Source organism: Myodes glareolus, chromosome 11 (assembly GCF_982192425.1).
Source record: "Myodes glareolus chromosome 11, mMyoGla1.1, whole genome shotgun sequence".
NCBI lineage: Eukaryota > Metazoa > Chordata > Mammalia > Rodentia > Cricetidae > Myodes > Myodes glareolus.
Window position 1 is genome coordinate 18,575,759 of NC_142036.1, and position 21,684 is coordinate 18,597,442.

Genomic DNA, 21,684 nt, shown 5'->3' on the forward strand with positions numbered 1-21,684 from the left:
ATAGAAACATGAAAACATAGAGACAGAGAGAGACACGTGTGCACGCGCCAAGAGATGGGGACAGAAGAGGTTAAGATGGTGACCAGGAGGTCAGAAGTCGCTGGGAGTGGGCGTGGCTTGCCCCTTAAAGGGACCAAGCCAAAAGAATAACATTCCCGGATCCTTTTTATAATAAAAAGTAGAAGGTTAGATGTGGCACGCTGCTCGACCAGCAAGCAAGAACTACCACGAAATCAAGGATTCTTCTCTGATCACACTTTATTGGAGCCACTCAGTTGAAGGGAGAGCAGGAGCGAAAGAGAGAAGGAGAAGAGAGAGAGAGAAAAGCGAAAGAGAAAGAAGCCCAAGCGGCAGCTGCTTTTCTAGGGTGGAGGGGGTCGGATCCTGATTGGTGAATACCATTCTGCTGAAGCCCGGGGCTTCGGGCTAGGGGGCAAATCTTAGTTATGCAAATGCAGGCCGAGGGTGCCCACGCGGCAACATCAAAGGATCTGTTTACCTCCAAGCTGCAGGACCACCTGCGCCATCTTACAATGGCGATTTCTTCAGGTGGCTCCTTACAGTTCCCCCTTTTAGTTTTTAAGAGCAATAAAGTAAAACCTATTTCCCAATCTGGTCCCTCATGATGTGTGGCTCGATCGAGGGAAATGAAATAACCCAGATACACCCTTCTCGTGCAATGGGATAGATTTTTCCCTGGGAGTGCAAGGGCTGTATCCATACACCCTCGCCTATGCATACCTTCCTCTGTGCAGTGGGACTATCTGATCCCTAGAGGGTGCAAAGGCTATGCATGGCATATTGCCTACGAGCTCTTTAAGGCTGAAAGCCAAATCTGGGGTGAGGATCCACACTCCAAGGCAGCCAAGGCCTGTGCTATAATGACCTTGTCCCTACTCATTTGGGCTTGCAGATGGCACACCAATCACAGACATACTGCACATCCACCTAGGCAGCATGCCAAAAATATCCCTACTCCCACCCATTCCTTAAAGAAGGAAAAGGCAGAATAAAGCCAGTTAGAAAATTACTCAAAGGTAAGAGGCTGCACACGGGTGCTGTTCAAAGTGATAATGGGAAACAGCTGCTCTTGTCACCGCCCATAGGGTCATCCGTGCTGCCTCCGCACGAATCTTCATCCTTTGCGGCATCCTTCACTTCTCTGGTCAGTCTTGCTGGCACCCAGATTGGATCCTCACGATTCTGAGGGAAGACACAAATCGCTCCCCTGGATCTGGAAATCACCGGATCCGGTCCGTACCATTTGTTAACCAATACATCTTTTCACATGACCAAATCTTGCTCCGTAAAGCTTTCATACAGGGCATGCCTGTCTGCTGCTGTCTTTCCGGCATTGTTTTGAATTAAAAAATTAAGTGTAAAGAGTGCAAGGGAAATTCTTTCCCTGGGGGATGTTGCTTCAGCTATTCCCCCTTTTTGTTTAAACGCAAACCTCTCCTGGTCCTGAGGGCACAGGGGAATTGAAAAGAAACAGTCCTTGATGTCCAAGGACATTACCGGCCAATTTTTTGGTATTGCCAAAAGCAATGGGAGGCCCTGTTGGGCTGGGCCCATGACTTGCATCTGAGCATTGACCGCCCTAAGGTCATGTCGCAACCTCCAACCTCCACCTTGCACATGGTTACAATAAAGATAAATCAGACCAAAGACAAGATTTAATCTTCATGCTGACTCAGACTCTGACTTTCTCAGGATATACTGTAAAACGTGTAAGTGGTTCTGTCTGACTGTGAATAGCTATCCCTGGTGGCCGCGGCTCCTCCTCCCTGTCTGACGCGCGGCACCCGGCGGCCGCGGTGGCTCCCGCACAACCCCTCTCTGTCTCCCTTGGTGCCACCACCCATCCCGCTGTTGCCGCCTCCGCCCTCCCGCCTCAGTTTTCCGTGGGCCCGCACGGCTCCCAGTGGCCAGAGGCGATGCAGAGAGGTGACGCGGAGGCAGGGGCCTGCAGCTCAGGGGCAGGGGCAGAGCTACAGGATACCTGTCGGCTGCATCTTTAAGCTCCTACTGTCTTTAAGCTCCTACCGGCCTGCGCCATCAGAACCGGCCTTAATATTGGGCTGAATAGTCAACCTCAAAACACTCTTTTTTTATTGGCCTGTACCATTGCAGCAGGCCTTTGAATTGGGCTGAATGGCCAGCCCCAAAACATTTTTTAGAATCAGCTCCACCTGGAACTTTTCCAGGGGCAGAAAATAATTATCTGATCCAGTACGTGAACACTTACACAACTGGATAGAATTGTTAAAATTGTTACCTTTATGGGGGCACATTGCCTCCCGCCAACATTAGCCAAGGGCTTTTTGCATCCACCTCCCTGCGGATCCTGAAACATTAGATAAACCAAGCGTCTTAAAAGGCTAAGCAGTTCTTAAAAACTTAAGTTGCACCATGTAGATGTAATACGGTACTGCCTGTTTAATGCGGCTAAACCTTAATTGCACTTTTATTATGATAATTACGACCAGTCCTGCCTGAAGTAGCATAGCCAAGTGGAACCGGAGCCATTTCAGCCTCAGAGCCCCTCACAGTTTCAGGTACACTGCAAGTCTTCTGGTTTGGCAGCTTGTGGCACCGCTCTTATTCTTGGCACTGCTGTGGCACCCGCCAGGCTAGGCACCGACTGGGCTGGCGCAATGTGCCTTTCACCACAGCCATCTAGCAAAGCTCTGCTCCAGCTGCCTTCTAGCCGCAGCTGCATTCGTTTTGAGCCCAAACTGGTGCACGGAGTGAAGCGGAACTCAGGGAAGCAGGCTTGCTGCTCTGTAACCACTGGAAGGACCTCATTTAATCTTTTAGGGAATTTGGGCATTGTCAGTCTGTCTGGCTACTTCCTGCTGAATGGGGACATTGCATTTTTAGGGGTAGTTACTACAACATTTCAGGAGGTCTCAGTGATTCAAACCATATAAATCTCAAATACACCCCTAGGCTCTCATTTTCTGTGGAGACGAAAACAGAACCCCTTTTCCAAAACATCATATCCTGTACACAAAAGACAACACAAACAACATAACATACATCTGTACACATTTACACTAACCCTGCTTGTAGCAGTCACATTAACACCACTCTTGTGGTCATTAAACCCCACTTTGGTCGTGGTCAATAACCTCGCTCTTAAGGCGGACTTCCCCTTTACCTGGCAATTTTTTCAATGCACTTTTCTCTATCCTCCTCTTTATACCTGGAGGATTTTCTGACGTTGCCGCTCCAGTGTGTAGAGCTCTGAATCCAAGCTCTTTCGCTGAGGTGACCGATGTGTTGTCCGTTGTCCCGGGTTTTCAGCACCAGTTGTGGCACGCTGCTCGACCAGCAAGCAAGAACGACCACGAAATCAAGGATTCTTCTCTGATCACACTTTATTGGAGCCACTCGGTTGAAGGGAGAGCAGGAGTGAAAGAGAGAAGGAGAAGAGAGAGAGAGAAAAGCGAAAGAGAAAGAAGCCCAGCTGCTTTTCTAGGGTGGAGGGGGTCGGATCCTGATTGGTGAATACCATTCTGCTGAAGCCCGGGGCTTCGGGCTAGGGGGCAAGTCTTAGTTATGCAAATGCAGGCCGAGGGTGCCCACGCGGCAACATCAAAGGATCTGTTTACCTCCAAGCTGCAGGACCACCCGCGCCATCTTATAATGGCGATTTCTTCAGGTGGCTCCTTACAGTTAGACATTACAGTTTGAAGGAATTGGGGCGGCGAATTCTCAAGACTGCTTCCGGCTGATTTGTGGGCGTCGTCTTTGGGGGGGAGGATCCAAGAGAAGGCTGGGTGCTGGTCACATCTTGGCATAGTTGGTCTCTGTTCCCGACAGGTGTCTGTGGCATGGAAATGTCTGGTGTTCCTTGTACCTGGTTAGGGTATTAACAGAACAGAGGACAAAGTTAAATTAAGAAAAAAATTTTTTAGGACCAGGGAATTGAGGGGTGTATGTATCTGACCTGTTTATGGTAGGTTCTTTAATTTGGCTCCCTGGAACTCATAAGAACTCCTTGGGTTTGTAAAAACAGAAATTTTAGACATATGTATTGTATAATGGCTGTGACACATTTTTGTACAATGAAAGGTATTTTTATTTGGTGAGGCAGTCTGGCAAAACCTCTCAGCTATCAAACTGTCAGAGATCTTTGAGAAGGATAAGATTTTACTTGAGTTACTGATTAAAATATGACAGAGAACTTACTTGGTTGGCACCCAGAGCTACTCTTTTGGGTCCTCCATGGTTGCTGAAGGTTGCATTTGACCTTTGCTGTTTAGCACAGAGCCTGTCAGGTTTCAGAAGACCCTGTGGGCTGAGAAATCTCTAGGAAGACAGGCCTACCTTACCCGGGCAGCTAGGCTGTCGATTCCAGTGATTTTGTCCACATCTGGAGGTCTTTAGTTTAGGTGAAAGGCAGTTTTTGCCCAATGGTCAGCATTTGGCAGTCAAAGCGAACTTCAGATGGACGTTGTTCTGTGACCGTTTGTCTTCTGTCTTCTTGGAGGAAATAGAGTGCTTGCTGCTAGGAGCCAACCTGTCTCTTTTTGTTATGAAAAGTTTTTTAAATAATTAAATACTTAAATATCACATTCCCCAAATCTCTGAGCAGTTGAGGGCAGTTTATTAGGTATAGCTGCAGTATAGAATCTGTCTGGAAGGTTGGGTCTGAGCTTGACTGTACTGACTCTTTACAGGTAAGATCCACACTCATAAAAAGACAGAAAAAAAGAAAAAAAACCTGTTTGTAACATTAAGATTAGTGGCAGAACTGACAATGGTAGAGAACAGCTTAATATTAAATATAAGAGAGTTAAAAGTACATACCAGTTTAAAATATGAGACTTATGATTTTGTAGTCTGAAATGAGATGTAATGAATAATTATTATACATAGAAAGATTGAACAGGAATTAGGCAAAGTGCATGCTTCTGATGTGCCCTATCAGAAGCGCGTCACTATGCAAAACGCCTGTAATCAGAGTTAACGAGAGGATTTCAGTGAATACCGAGGAGGGGGAGGGGGAGGGGAAGGCAGGACATACATAAGAATGGGAGAGCTTGGTCACGTGACCTGGCTCTCGGCCGAGATAGCAATAAAGTTACCTGACCCCAGTGAACATGGCAGTGATCACGTGTTGTGGGGAAAGTTATAATTTTTGAGTTGTAAGGATTTTAAGCTTAATAAAGAGTGACCTGAAGGTGTTATCTGCCCTGCTGTTGAGCCGCCATGCTGAACCATAAGCTGCCGAGGGGGACAAAAGGCTGGAACCGAAAAAACTGCACCATGTCACGGCTGGAATGGAAAAGCTGGCAGGTTAAAAGCTGGGGGCCACCTGCCATGGGCGGTTGCTATCCAGAGTCTTGAATCGTGAAAACCTGCGCAAACAGACAATTTAAAGATGGATAAGTGTGGAGGATTTTAAGTAAGGCATATTTAGGCTGGAACGACTTGCTTTCCCAGGTCAAGACCGTGAAAAAACCCGCAAAAACCGTGGCATCTTGAGCCTACAGCAGGAACGGCTCCCTGTTTAGGTGAGATGCCAGCGAACATCCGAGACATGTGTCCAGGCGTCCGAGGTACACATGTCGGATGCTATCAGCTGAACCGTATCAACCAGTCCATGAGCCGACCATGAGAATGAAAGGGAAAGAAAGAAAGGAATGAAAAAAGGAGGAAAAGTGAGAGCTGGGAACCCCGGGTCCCCAGGTGCGGGAGTGCTGGGAGCTGGCCAGGCCAGCTGTCCCAGGCACGGGCTTAACAGAGGATGCAAGCCGTAATGAACGCCAGCGAAGGGGCGAGGTTCCTCCCGCCCTGAGCCTAAAAACAGTGGGAAAAACGGTCAATCCTGGGTTAAAAGACTCAGTTAAGCTGGCTGGAGTGGGAAAACTCACAATTAGAAGCCGGTGTTGTTTGTAGGAATGACTCCAGGCAGATGGAACATGTGGGTCGATGTTGAAAAAGTCCTCAGTCCCGATTCAATCCTGGAAATTGGTGCTCAGAGTCCCAGACAATACCCGAAGCCGGGACTGGCCCTGGGCAGGTGAATCTCTTTAGTCCACGGCACCAATGTTGTTGTTTAATGTTGATGTTGGGGTGTCCCGGCAGGCTCACAGAGCAGACACTAGTCCGACAAGGACAGCTGTGGGTCCCTGCAAGATCTCCAGGGTGGCATGCTGGTCCCGCCGTGTGGCCGGACGAGTCAGGCAGGTGGATGGTGGAGTAAATAAACATAAGACTATACATAAAGCTAAACATTTATTACTTAAAGAAGAGGTAGAGAGACAGAGATAGAGAAACATAGAGACATAAAAACATAGAGACAGAGAGAGACACGTGTGCACACGCCGAGAGATGGGGACAGAAGAGGTTAAGATGGTGACCAGGAGGTCAGAAGTCGCTGGGAGTGGGCGTGGCTTGCCCCTTAAAGGGACCAAACCAAAAGAATAACAGTGGATGCACCTACAAACCCAACACTCAGGAGATAGATGCAGGAGAGCAAAAATTCAAAGCCATCCTCAGGTACACACTGGAGTCTAGCCTATGCTACATGAAACAAACAAACAAAAACAAAAACCATAATACACTGAAATTAAAAAAAAAATAAGCTAGGAGTGGTTGTACATGCCTTTAATTCCAGAACTTGAGAGGCAGAAGAAGGTGGCTCACCATAAGTTCAAGGCTGACCTGGCCTACCCAGGACAGCCAGATCTAGATGGAGAGATTCTGTCTCAAAACAAATAAACAAACAAAATAAAATGAGAAAAAGTATTCAATGATCCTTGATTCTGTTAAAAAGCTTGAAAGGGGCTAGTGAGATGGCATAGCAGTAAGAATGCTTACCATGAAGCCGATGACTGAGTTCCATCCCCAGGGGACACCTCTGGGAGGAGAGAAACTGACTCCTACAAGTTGTCTTCCACCTCCACACATGTATCACAACACGCACACCCCACCCCCATTAAATAAATAAAAATGTAGTAAAATTATTTTTTAAATTGTAGATAAAGGGGCTAGAGAGATGGCTTAGAGGTTAAGATCACTGGCTGTTCTTCCAGAAGGCCTGGACCGTAAGCTGGGTTTGTGCCCAAGTATGGTCAAAAGCTGGAATGCTTAGGCAGGGAATTGAACTGCTGGCAACTTCTGTGGAGGAGCTACCATAGCCACCAAAATTTGAGAACTGGGCTTTTTGGTGCCTTCCCTTTGTTCAGAGATTCTCTGGGTTGGTGGGGTTTGGAGAGAGAGAGGAATGGGGCTTCCCGGATCACGTAGGAGTGAGCTGGAGGTTCCAGCCAAACACCACCCACTTCCCAAAAAACTCGACACAAGCCCTGTACCCTGTTCAGCATGCTGCTATTTCTCACATGAGCAGCGGCAGTCGTGCTCTCGGTGGCCAGCATCGACAAAAATACCCGCTTCCAGAGTGGAGGCATGGGAATTTAGAAATATAGTAAAGATTATGAAGATGCGAACAAAAATAACAAAACACAGAAACACATAGGATAGTGTCGGGAGGGAATCTTTCAGTGAGTACTGAAAATTTGCCCACATTTAATTTCCAACTGGTTAATACCCCTGACCCCAAAACTTAGGAATAAAACAGAAGACTGCATTAACATACAAATTAAAAGTCAGGGGCCACATTTATTGCTCATGCCCTAGACTTACGCCCTAGACCAAACACCCTGTAGGCAAACCACTCCCTGGGTGGAATCCCAAGTTATCTCCATAAAGGAAACTGGAACTTAGTCAGATCCTTAGACTTTTGTTTTACGTGGAACCAACTACTTCCCTATTTCAGGAGCACAAAGTCTGGCAACTAGCAGACAATAGCCTTGAGAGATCAGAACTCTGATTTACAACTAGGTGGGATCTTTGTTTGAGTCTGAAGCACAATAACCTTGAATGAACTAGAAACAAGTCCTAAATTGTAATGAGCATGGAAACAGATTCCTCTGGATGAATAAATAAAGGGAAATCTGTAGTGTAGATAGAACAGGAAATTTATAGAATAAGAATGAATGAAACTTGGTGTAGTGTAAAAGCATTTCTTGTGTGTGGTGTGGAAAATTACTAAGGTGCAATATTAAGAGAACATTTGCCTGCTTAAAGGCTGCCACACCCATCTGGCCCTGTCAGATGGGGAGGCTTCACCCAGCAATCGTAACGAAGTAATCTTGCCACACAAGAGGGACCCCCACCCTTCTGTGGCCAGTCGATACTGATAAACTAAGACACCTGGTTATCAGAAGAATCAAATGAATGGCAGTTTCAAACTAGCATAAATAGAAAGGGCAGAAGCAGGGTAGTCATCTCACTTCTCACAATGGCTTGGGCATCCAGCCTCGTGGAAAAAGAGATCCTCTAAGCCTGCCTCCCGAAAAGCAGAAATACTTAACACCTTGTCTAAACATTTAATGCTTTGTCTCCCGAGTACAAAGCTTCACCTCCTGAAAACAGACATTTTATGCCTTGCATCCCGAATGCAAAGCCTCATTTCCTGAGAGTGGACATTGAAGGTCTGTCTTCCGAGAACAGACAAGATACACTGCCTTTCTGAACGCAGACAGAGCGCTTTACCATCCCAAGAACAAAGCTTTGTCTTCTGACTTGAGAGCAGACAGAATGCTTTGCTATCTCGAGAGTAGAGAACTAAAAGCCTTGTCTCCCGAGACTCGATCACCCGAAAAGCCGAGTCCAAAGGCCCTATATTCTGAGATAGACTAGCACCAGGCCACAGACTACGCTGTCAAGGATTGATCCAGCACCCGATACCAGCCTAGAATAGGACATTGAAACCTTATCTCCTGAGTGCAGACTATGGGGTCAAGAGTCGAGCCTCGCCATCTAGCCACCAGTGCAGTCAGGCATCCAGCCTGAAGAGATCCAAAAAATCCTTTTTAAGATGAAGAATACCAGGTCGTATGATGCTATTTAATGTGTGTATGAGATGTTAAGAGAAGAGCATAGATGTGTTAATACATATGTTTAGAATGTGAAATGTTAAGAGATATCTTATGGATAATTGATAAGATTAGGAAATGTCAATGGATAAGTTATATTAAAGTTAAGTGTTTTATAGATAGGTAATGGATAAGTTGTATTAAGTTTAAGAAGTGTTTTATAGGTAACAGACAAGTTGTATTAAGGTTAAGAAGTGTTTTATAGATAGGTGATAAGTTAGATTAAGGTTATGAATTGGTTTTATGTATTAGGTTTAGTAGGATTAATAATTGTGATATTGAATTGCCTGTGTGTTGTCCATCATCAGTTTCCCATGTCTATTAAGATTGTAAACCCCATTGATGCCTTGGATATTGAAGTTGCTAGTAAAGAATCATTATTAAAAAAATTCTTTTGCTTGGTCTGGTTACTCATCGCTCTCTGGGGAGAAAGGCACAGAGTCCTCGTAGGTATTACTTGAAAAGAACCTGGAGCTGAAGTCCCCCAGCTCATAACACAAACTCTCTGACCTTTGGCCTCTTTGGGTCTCCACATCATGACCCCTGTTTTTTTTCCCTCCCAATAAATCTCTTGTGGAGGTTTGTTATGTGGTGTGACTCTGTAGTCTCCTTGGCTCCCGGCTACCAGGATACCTATCTATCTGAGCTATAATGCTTAAATTTGGTGCTGCGACTTGAATAGCTCTCCCAGTGGTTGTGTTTCCCCTCACGGTCTAAGATGCTCTGGGACCCTATCCCTCATCTCCAGTCCACCCACAACAGACTCACCTTCCGGCTCACTGACCGCTCAGCACCCCATCCACTAGCAGCAATTAGGGACATTTCCCCTTTAGTGGGTTTAAACATTTCCCTGAGTCTGAGGAAGTGACCGTAGAGTATTCGGCAGCCCTCTGGGATTCTTGTAGTTGACGGTGCCCCCATCTGCAGTCTTTAAGGCTCTGGCTGTCCCTCTTCACCTGACCCCATCCACCCCTTGGAGCTGCAATCCTTCAGTTTCCTTACACAAAACCAGGCTATTGCTCCCCTTCCTGCCCTCTTCTCCAACCTTCCCCCTAGAGCTGCCCATAATCCCACAGCTCCTTCAGGCCCTCATGCTTTTGTGGCCCCATTCTCTGAGCCTTTTCTGTGGATGAGACCCCTCCTCCTGGAGCTAGATTCTCTTTCTTGCCTCTATGAAAGCCTTGGTACCAGGCACAGAGTCCCTCTGCTGGCTTAGCCAGGTTAAGTCCCTGATCGCTGTTAAGTGTGGTGAAGACCCACTGAATGGCTTGGTCCTCATTTGGCCCACTCTGAGTCCTGTGGATGATCCCGACTACAGGCTGCAGGGCCATTTTCCTTTTCTCTCATCCATGGGAATTTCTTCCATCCCTATCATCCCCCCTTGGGATGCCTCTTAGAAAACCTCCAGCCTCTACACCTGACACCCAACCTGAAGGCCCCTAAGCTTACTGACTTTTGCACTCAAATTTTGCTCCAATACCTCTTAAATAATCCATCCACAGGGCCATCGAATGACACCTTAGATCCTAATATTATTTGGGACCTTTACAAATACTGTAAGTGACTGGGAAATGGGAAGAGATTCCCCATTCCCTATTTCTCAGCTCTAAACCCTGTTTGTTTTTGTCTAGTCTCCCTTACACACACACACTGTGTAAATGTCCTGTCTTTTAAGTTTCTATAGATGGATCTGTAATTTTTTTTCAAAGTGCAAACTAGAAGGGAACTAAACTCAGGAAGGGGAGAAAGCAAAGGAGGAGGCCGTCTGCTATGTGCCCACCCTGCACACACTCTTCTCTGGCTGGTGCTTCTCTCAGCTCCCTCCTGCAGCATCCTCTGTCTATGGACAGGACTCACAAATGTTCTATCTCTAAGGCTTCCTTGTTCTCAGCTTACTAGAAGCAGTGTTACAGGGATTCAGGCATCTTTGAGGTATGAGTGACATTAAACCATTGTTTTCTTCTGTCCCACTTGAATTAAAATCTGGCTCTAGAGTTAGAGTCTGGTTCCCCCTTCTCCAGACCCAAGCATACTTGTTTAAAGATTTCTTCAAAAATCTCTGCCTCCTATCAGATGAACCATCTGCTGTGTGACAGAGAAAGGAGAGCAAAGCCAAATAAAGAGGCAGACTACCCCTAGCAGGGACCGCTGCTCCTCATCCCTTACTCTTCTGGTTTGGTGTAACGCTCTAAAACTTTTGCTAAGGTGCAAATCTTCTTCCAAGATCTGTAAAACTACTGTGCAGACTTCCTGTGCCTCAAGATTTGTAAGCACACTGGGTATGATTGAAACACTGTAAAGTCTGTAACAAAAGGGTTAATTTAAAACTCCTAACACCAGGATTGATAGTTCATCTTAAAAGAAGCATGTGGCTGACAGTCATCTTTGCTAGGGTTGGAAAGGACGGACTTTGCCGTGTGACCTCACTCCCATCTTGATAAAGGTGACCATGGGACATAAGCCATCCAAGGAAAGCAACTCCTAGCTGTGAAGCCTAAACCAGATGATTCTGACACTGTTTTCATCACATTAACAAACCTCAACCCACAGTGCCTTCGCTTCCTCTCCAGCTTCTCTTGTTTCTCTTTCTCCCTTCTCAGTGACAGGCTGGTCATCCAGTCAGGGCTGAGGCAGTCCCTGACCAGGACCCTGAATGAAATCACAATATCCCAGGGGCATCCTTGCTAGGGATCAGTTTCTAACTTGCCTCCTGGACACCCTTAAAGAGGTAAATTATGAAAAAAAATCCAAGAATTTACCTAGGACATACGTGAAAACCCATCTCGATTACTTGACTCTCTCAAAGGCCCTCTTACAATATACCGATCTGGTCCCAAGATCCCCAGACCAAAAACTCCGCAGGGATTGCTACTTCTCTCAGAGTTTTCTTGATGTTAGGACTAAACTTAAACATCTAGAGAAATGACCCCCTGACTCCACAGGCAGAAGTTTTAGCAATGGCTTTTAAGGTGTACTGATGTGGGATTCCCCTCTGTCTGCTGTGAATATGTTTTATGACCATTGGTTAATAAAGAAGTTGCTATGACCTATGGCAGGGCAGAATATAGGTAGGCTGGAAAACTAAACAGAATGCAGGGAGAAAGATGCCAGAACCTTACTGATAAGCCACAGCCACATGGTGATACACAAATTAATAGGAATGGGTTATAAAAGAGCTAGCTAAAAATACACCTGAGCCTCCAGCCTCACTGAGATCCACCTGCCTCTGCTTCCCAAGTGCTAGGATAAAAGACATGCACCACCACTGCCCTGTTTTCGCCTGGTTTTCTTAACCCTACTAGTTGCACCCTGCCTTATAAACTTCTTGTCTAGATGTCTTCAACAACAGATTAGAAAGATCTCTAACAAGACTTTTAGCCAGATGCTATTACAGGATTACTTCCCCCTAGCTACAGAGGCAGAGGCCAGCAACTCCTGATTATACCAACAGTGAAGATCAGTTTCACCCAAGGACTTCGGTGGTCTGATTCAACAGGAAGTAGTCTAATGATAACATCACCCCTTTCCGCTGACCTGGTTGTTTATTAATAATAAACAAAAAGGGGGAGTGTAAGTTCCTTAAGCCACACAATTAAATTGGCCAGATCCCTCTTCCAAGGAACTCTAACTTCTGGGTTCCACCCACAGAATACTCTAACTGCTGGACCCTGCCCCCATCCTACAGAGTAAAAAGCCTAATCTATGGACATGAAATCCCAACAATCTTCACCCTGGAAAGTTCTACCCTGGAAAGATCCACCCCATTAGTAGGGTAAGAGAGCCAGCTAAAGAAACATACCCTGGCCCTGAAACCAGAGCCAGTGAAAGAAACACACTTTGTCTATGAAATCAGAACAAAAGAAACACACCCTGACCCTGAAACCAGAGCCAGAACAAAAAAACACACCCTGAACCTGAAACTAGAGTCAAAGATTACAAAGGACCAGTGAAAGAAACACACTTTGGCCTTGAAACCAAAGCCAAAGAAACACACTCTGCCCCTGACCAACACCACAGGAAAACCAACCAATCCCTGAGGATGAAGTCAGTCTATCACTGCGTAGGAAAACTAACCAGTCCCTGAACATCAAACCAACCAATCCCTGAGCACAAAATACAGTCAATCTCTGAGTTTGTCTAAACTCAGAGATTGAAATCCGACCAATTCCCACCCTGAAAATCACCCTGGGAAAACTCCACCCCTAAGAAGTCCTATATAAGGCCTGTGCCTCTGCAGTTTGCTGCAGTCAATAAAACTCTTGAATGAGGTTTGGGTGAGACCTTTTTTCACAGAAGTGGAGTGGAGATGAAAAGTAACAACTCTGGAGCAGGAACAGGGCAGAGTGGGACCAGGAGCAGAGCAACTGTAACAGTTTCTCTGGGGAAACCTTTCTCTATGGGAGCAGAGTTGTTACACTGAGGGAGCAGAACTGTAACAATGTAACAACTTTGGTGTGTGTGTGTGTGTGTGTGTGTGTGTGTGTGTGTGTGTGTGTGTAACCTCCCCTGTTCTGAGCAGAGCTGTTAAATTAGAAAAACCTTTCAGTGGAGGAGAGCTATAAACTGCTACACTTATGGTGACTTTGTGGTACTCCTCAGCTCCCAACTGCCAGGATCCCTTTACATCTGAATTGTAATGCTTACACCCTTCCCAGGAAACTCTATATATCCTATTCAGTTGGCTGCTGTTTCTTGCCCAAGCAGAGGCAGCTACCCTGTTTTTTTCTCTCCTAATCCCTTGTGTGCGGTTTGTTGTGCAGTGTGACTTTGTTACCTTTTAATCTGAGATGTAAAGCTTACAAATATTAGGTGGCTGCATGTCAGTGATTTTTCAGGAATTCTAGGGGCAGACCAATCTTTGCCCAGGTGCTATTTTCAACAGGCAGACTAATGGGTTAACATAAAACAGCATATTTAAAACAATTATCTAAGAGAACTCTTTTTTAATTCAAGAGTCTAATTGAGCATATGTCCTTGTGGAGTGGTTGAGCATCCTTTGGATATATACCCAAAAGTGGTATCCAGCAACACCACTCTTGGCAGCATAACCAAAAGATGCTCAATCATACCACAAAATCATTTATTCAATTATGTTCATAGCAGCCTTATTTGTAATAGCCAGAACCTGGAAACAACCTAGATGCCCCTCAACAGAAGAATGGAGAAAGAAAATGTGGCACATTTACACATTAGAATACTACTCAGCAGTAAAAACAATGGCATCTTGAAATTTTGCATGCAAATGGATGGAACTAGAAAATACCATCCTGAGTGAGGTAACCCAGACCCAAAAAGAAGAATATGGTATGTACTCACTCATAAGTGGATACTAGCTATCAAAAAAGTATATGGAGCCTATAGTTCATGATCCTAGAGAAGCTAAGTAACAAGGTTAATCCTAAGAAAAACATACATAGATCCAACTGGAAAGTCAAAATAGACAAGATTGCCTGACAAAAATGGGAACATAGGGGTGTGTGTGTGGGGGGGAGACAGGAAGTTGGAAGGGAAAGAGGAGAGGAGAAAGGGAAGGGCAAAAAGAACTTTGAGGGAACAAAATAGTTAATATGAAGAAAGGTCAGAGATGAGAGCAAGAAAAGAGATATTTTGATTGAGAGAGCCATTATAGGGCTAACAAGAAACCTGGTTCTAGAGAAATTCCCAGGAATCCATAAGGATGACCCCAGTTAAGACCCTAAGCTATAGAGGAGAGGGTGCCCAAACTATCCTTGCCCTGTAGTCAGACTGATGAACATCTTAAATATCACCATAGAACCCTCATCCAGCAACTGATGGAAACAGAGGCAGAGACCTACAGTGGAGCTCTGAACTGAGCTCCCAAAGTCCAGTTGAAGAGTGGGAGGAGTGAGAATATAAACAAAGAGGTCAAGACCATGATGGATGGGTTCACCCACTGAAACAGTCTACCTGAGCTAATGGGAGTTCACCAACTCCAGCTGGATGGGGAAGGAACCAACATAGGTCCAAACTAGTCCCTCTGAATGGGGCGACAGTTGAATGGGTGAGGCAGACTGAGGGGCCACTGGCAGTGTCACCAGGTTTTATCCCTACTGCTTGTACTGGCTTTTCAGGAACCCATTCTCTTTGGATGGACACATTGATCAGCCTAGAAATAGTAGGGAGGGCCTTGGACCTTTCCCAAAGCAATGTGCCTTACCCTCTCTGAGGAGTGGATGGGGAGTGAGAATGGGAGAATGGGAGGGAGTGGGAACTTGGATTGGTATGTATAATAAAAATAAAAGAAAATTTTGTTTTCTTTTTCTTTTTAAAAATGAACTCATTGGTTCCTCAGAGTGGGAAAAAAATACAAATAAATGGTATTGATATTAAAGGTTTGTTAGACACAGGAGCAGATGTAGCAATAATTGCACCCAAATCTTGGACACTAAATTGGCCTCTTCAGAGGTAAATGTTCAGCTTCTAGTAATTGGATCTTTATCTCAGGTAAAATAAAGTATAAGATGGGCCAATTGTATAGAGCCAGAAGGACAAAGAGGAAAATCAAAGCCCTTTGTGGCTGACATAGTAATGAATCTTTGGGGCCATGATCTGTTATAGCAATGGAATACCCAGATTAACATTCCTCCAATCTCAGAAACAAACAGTAAACTAATGTATGTTTCTGAGAAAAATATTAAAAGGTACTAAAAAGAACAGTTGCTAACCTTTCATGTTGTACATAAACAGGGCACAACAACTGTTAATTTTTCAAAGGTGCCAACAGCCATATCTTTAAAATGGTTAACTGACAAACATGTCTGAATAGAACAATGACCTTTAATATCAGAAAAGTTACAGGAATTAGAACAGTTGGTACAGGAACAGCTAAATGCTCAACATATTGAGAAATCTACCAGTCCTTGGAATTCTCCTATATTTATCATTCAAAATATATCTGGAAAATGGAGAAAGGTACCATATCTAAGAGCTACTAATAATGTGATTTAGCCAGTGGGCTCTTTACAGCCTAGAATTCTCTGTTACCTAAAGGATGGTTTATTATAGCGATTGATTTAAAAGACTGCTTTTTAAAAACTATGTCTTTACAAAAATAGAATAGAGATGAATTTGCCTTCACAATGCCTACTTATAATAAATTCAGTCTGTTAAAAGGTATCAATGGAAAATATTCCACAAGAAATGTTTAACAGCCCTATCATGTTTTAATATTTTGTACAACAGTCAATGAAAATAGTTTGATTTTTTTATTTTTAATTTTTTATTCATTTTACATACCAATCACAGCTACTCCTACCTCCCTATCCCACTTCCATCCCAACCCCATCCACTTCCCATCCACTCCTCAGAAAGGGTAAGGCCTCTGAGGGGGAGTCAACAAAGCCTGGTACATTAAGATGAGGCAGAACCAAGCCCTTCTCCCTGCATCAAGGCCAAGCAAGGCATCTCACCTAAGGGAGTGGGCTCCAAAAAGCCAGATAATACACAAGTGAAAGATTCTGGTCCCATTGTTAGGGGCCTCTCAAATAGACCAATCTATACAACTGTCACACATGTGCAGAGGGCCTAGTTAGGTCCCCATGGAGGCTCCCCTGATGTAGGAGAGTCTTCTATCTATCTGTTGCTTTCATTGGTTAATTAATAAAGAAACTGCTTGGCCTGATAGGTCAGAACAAAAGTGGGTGGAGTAGACAGAATAGAATGCTGGGAGAAAGAAGCAGAGTGAGACAGAGGCAGAGAGCCTCTACCATGAAGTTGCCAGGTCAGACATGCTGAATCTTTCTGGGTAAGCCATGAGCTCGTGGTGACATACAGATTATGAGAAATGGGTTGAAGACAAGATGTGAGAGTTAGCCAATAAGAGGCTGAAACTAATGGGCCAAGCAGTGTTTAAAATGAATATAGTTTCCATGTAATTATTTTGGGTAAGCTAGCTGGGATCCATGTGGGAACACAGCCCACCATTCCTTTTACAGAGTACAGATGGCGCCCAGACGTGGATAACTGAATCCACAGAAAGCCTAAGAAAGCTTGGGAAAGAATGGAGTAAAGCATGTTTTCTTAGTAGCAGTAATTCCTCTGGTCTGCTCTGCTTGCTAGAGGCAAGCAAGTGCTCTCATCTAAGAGAGGCTTCCTGACTCAGCTTTAGCTGCAAAACCCTGCAGCTCTTTTAAGAGGTCCTGCCACAAAACACTTAAACAGTGTTGATGAAAAGCTGAACGCATGCTTTTCGGTTTTCAGTTGTAGCAGGATAAAAGCTGTGCTGTTTTAAAATGTCGGCTTTCTGGGCTGTCCCGCCAGGACAAACTCTGACTCTTTCAGGCAGGCAGTTCGACTGAGTGTGGTCTGTGAGCAGAATGTTGAAGCTTGCTTGCTGGCAAGGACCTTGAAATGCCATAGAGTTGTGGCAATAAAAATGGTTGCAGTCAGTACCTCTGCCATGAGGCTGGAAAGCTAAGGAATAGGCTAGATCTAGCCGTCAAAGCCATGGCTTTAATCCTCTCCATAAAGATTCTTGTGGTCAGAAAAGAGAGATATACAGTAAAGAGAGATTCAAAGATGAAGAAAACCTCTAAATGGTTTACAGTGTGTTAAAAATATATGCAGGATAAAAGTTAAAGTTCTTAAAATAAAAAAAAATAAAGAGAGTAGTTGGGTGTGGTGATACACACCTTTTATCTGGGAGGCAGAGGTAGACTGACCTCTGTGACTTCAAGGTGTGGTAGGACACACCTTTAATCCCAATGCCTGGGAGGCAGAGACAGACAGATCTCTGTGAATTCAAGGTGTGGTATCAGATACCTTTAATCTCAGCACTGGGGAGGCAGAGACAGACAGATCTCTGTGAATTCAAGGACAGCCTGGTCTACAGAGTTATTCCAGGACAAAGATATACAGAGAACCTGTCTCAAAAAGTAAACGTAAAAATAAAAGAAATAGAGGTTAAAATAAGCCGCATAAAGATGGAAAATACACAGAGAATCTTGATACTGTATGCTATTATGCTCTCTTTGAATTGTTTGAATGCTGAGGAAGGAGCAACAGCTGCTAAAAGATATTTGTTTATAAATGCTGCTGAACTAACTCCAAGATAGGTATTTTGAAAATACCTTGGTTTCAAAACTGAAGTCAAAAGGCATGTTACTTTGGAGAAGAGATTTTTGCTTTTGTTTCCACCTGAAATGAGAGTCTGTGGATTCATTCTGAGCTAAGAAAAATCCAGTTTGCTCAAGGAAGACCACCTGAGAAATCTCCAGTAGGAACAGATGGCCCAGATGTCTGAGTTCTACATCCAGAACGGGTTCAAGATGCTGCCTGAGATGATCAGGTCTCACAGGATATTCCAGTCAGGACTTGATTATAACTCTAAATTTTCTTTAGGTCCCCATAAGATTATCAGCACCCCCAACCAGCCGGAAGTAGCCCGAAATACTATGCCCACGTTCCCAACAAATGGACTATGAGTATTTTCCTTTGTTTAAAAAAAAAAGAGGGAAATGGTACGGGAGAATTACCTGTATTCTGTCAATCATGTATTTTAATAAAATGCTGATTGGCCAGGCAGGAAGTATAGGCGGGTCAACCAGACAGGAAGTAGAGGCGGGGCAATGAGAACAAGAGAAGGCTAGAAAGGAGGAAGCTCCCTCCGCCATTCCTGCCCAGATCACCGAAGAAGTAACATGTGAGCTGACAGCTGAAAAAGATACTGAGCCATGTGGCTAATGTAGATAAGGATAATGGGGTAACATAAGTTATAAGAGTTAATAAGTAGCCTGACCTAATGGGCCAATCAGTTTATAATCTAATGTAGACTCCGTTTGATTTTCTTTGGGACTTGCCGGTTGTGGGGTACCGGGAGGGACAGAAACCCCAACAAGCTGGCCCTTCATGTTACACTCCCCAACTGTCAGTCTAGAGTCCATGAGTTCCCATGAGTTCATGTCTGATATATCTGTGAATGTTCCTGTCATGATCTTGACCCCCTTGCTCATATAACCCCTCCTTCCTCTCTTTGATTCACCTCCCATAGTTCAGCCTTGTGATTGGCTGTAGATCTCTGCATCTGCTTCCATCAGTTACTAGATGAAGGTTCTATGATGACAGTTAGGGTAGTCACCAATCTGATTACAGAGGAAGGCAAGTTCAGGCACCCTCTCCACTATTACTCGATTAGTTGGTGTTATCATTGTGGATTCCTGGGAATTTTCGTAGCACCAGATTTCTCCATAACCCTCTATCAAGATCATTCTTTCATTGCTCTCCCACTGTGCCCCTCCCATAACTCAACCTTCCCATTCCCTTTTTTCAACTGCCCCCTACCCCAGTTTACCCAGGAAATATTATCTATTTCCCCTTCCCAGGATGATCCATGTGTCCCTCTTAGGGTCCTGTTGTTACTTATCTTCTTTGGAGCTTTGGATTGTAGTCTGATTATCCTTTACTTTAAATCTAGTATCCACTTATGAGCATGTCCTTTGAGTTTATGCCCAAGAGTGGTAATGCTGGGTCTCAAGGTAGATCGATTACCAATTTTCTGAAACCGCCATACTCATTTCCAAAATAGCTGTACAAGTTTGCACTCCCATAAGCAGTATGGGAGTGTTCCTCTTTCTCCATTTCCTCTCCAACATAAGCTGTCCTCAGTGTTTTTGATCTTAGCCATTCTGAGAGGTGCAAGAGGTATCTCAGAGTCATTTTGATTTGCATTTCCCTGGTGACTAAGGATGCTGAACAGTTCCTTAAATGTCCTTTTTCCATTTGAGATTCTTCTATTGAGAATTTTCTGTTTACATCTGCACCCACTTTTTAACTGGATTATTTGGTTGGAAATAATTTATAATCAACTTCCTCAATCTATATTTTACCATTATATGAATGATATTTTACTAGATGATTCAGATGCAGATACCTTAGAGAAAATGTTTGAAGAAGTAAAGTTTGCCTTGTTGAACATTACAAATTGCTCCTGAAAAATTACAAAGAGGAGATTCTATCAATTATCTAGGATATAAGATAGGTTTACAAAAAACTTTAGCCACAAACTACAAATCAGGAGAGATCAATTATGAGCTCTTAATGGTTTTCAAAACTTGCAGGGAGATATTAACTGGCTACAACCCATAACTGGATTGCCAACTCAAGAAATTAGTAATTTATTTCAAACCTTACAAGGTGACAATGACTTAAAGAGTCCAAGAAGATCAATATATGAGGCTGTGAGAAAATTGAGTTTGAAAAAAAAAGAGATCACAGAATTCACACGTGGATCATTTGGATCCAGATCTTAGTTATATTCTTGTTATTTTACCTTTTACATATTTTTCCTACAGGAATTCTTATGCAGAGAGAAGATAATATTTTAGAATAAATATTTTTTACCACATAGAGTTAAAAAATTCAAGACCCATGTAGAAAAGTTTTTTGAATTGATTCTGAAAATTAAAAAGTTCATCAATTAGCAGGAATAGACTAAGAAGAAAATGTGGTACCATTTAATAATGTTGCAATTTCTTCATTATGAGCAGAAAAGGAACATTGGCAAAGAACTCACAGTAATTTTTGTGGAAGAGACTAGCAACAATTATCCCCAAAGCAAAAGGCTTCAGTTTATAAAGAGAACTAATTGTATTTTTATTCACATTGTAGGGAACACCAATTTCTGAAGTTCCTACATTCTATACTGATGCAAACAAATCAGGAAAGACTGGTTATAAGTCAGAAAAATTTTTAAAAAGTAATTCAAAATACTTATGATTCTGTTTAAAAGTCAGAATTATATGCATATGCTATTTTCATGGTATTAGATTTTCCAGAATCACTTAATTTAGTGACTGACTCTCAATATGTAGAAAGAGTTGTTTTAAGTATTAGAACTTCTGAACTTATTCCAGATGATTCACAATTAACTTTGTTATTAATTCACTCACAAGAAATAATCAGAAATAGAAATCATCCCTTGTATAAAACACATACAAGATCTGTTTTGGGTCTATTAAGCCCTCTAGCTCAAAGTAATGATGAAACTGATCTCCTATTGGTAGGAAATGTAATAGAAGCCTCAGAATTTCATAAGAAACACCATGATAATAGCAAGGGTTTGAAAAAAGGTTTTTTTCCCCCACTACTTGGCAACAAGCAAAAGAAACTATAAGAAAAGGTCCTACTTATTCCCTGTATAACTAATCTGCATTAATTGCAGGAAGTAACCGAAAGGGTAATAAAGTAATGAAATTTGGCAGATGGATGTGTTTCATTTTGCACAGTTTAAAAAATTAAAATATGTACACCATAGATTCATAGATTCAGGATGTCAATGGGAAAGTGATTTGAGTTCTGAAAAGGCTTTTTATAATGATATTTCATTTGTATCTTAATAAATAAAGATTGCCTGAAAATCAGAGAGTAAAACAGCCCCATTGGTCAGCCTTACAGACCAGGCAGTGATGACATACACCTTTAGTCTCAGAAGCCACACTAGTTTGCCTTAGAAACCAGGCTATAGTGGTGCACGCCTTTAGCCCCAGGCTTGGAGGAGAACATAAGATGGGAGGAGACAGCTCTCACACAGTCTCATTCTGAGATTCCTTGAGGCAGAATCACCATTTCAGACTGAGGTACAGGTAGGAGCCAGTGACTGGATGTTTTGCTTTGCTGACCTTCAGGTTGAACCCCAATATCTATCTCTGGGTTTTTATTAATCATGTCACGTCTGATGCCCAATGTTTGGGGTTCAAATTCACCAAAAAAAGCC

The 21,684-nt window shown here is 43.5% G+C and overlaps 1 long non-coding RNA gene across 1 annotated transcript; it reads right to left on the reverse strand.

Moving 5' to 3' along the window:
- Nucleotides 1-3,365: 3,365 nt before the first annotated feature.
- On the reverse strand, nt 3,366-6,523 carry LOC148120446 (uncharacterized). Its single transcript, XR_015739198.1, has 2 exons — nt 5,886-6,523; nt 3,366-5,369 (listed from the first exon to the last, which is right to left on the reverse strand). It is a non-coding gene; the product is annotated as an uncharacterized LOC148120446 (long non-coding RNA).
- Between the last annotated feature and the right edge of the window lie 15,161 nt (nt 6,524-21,684).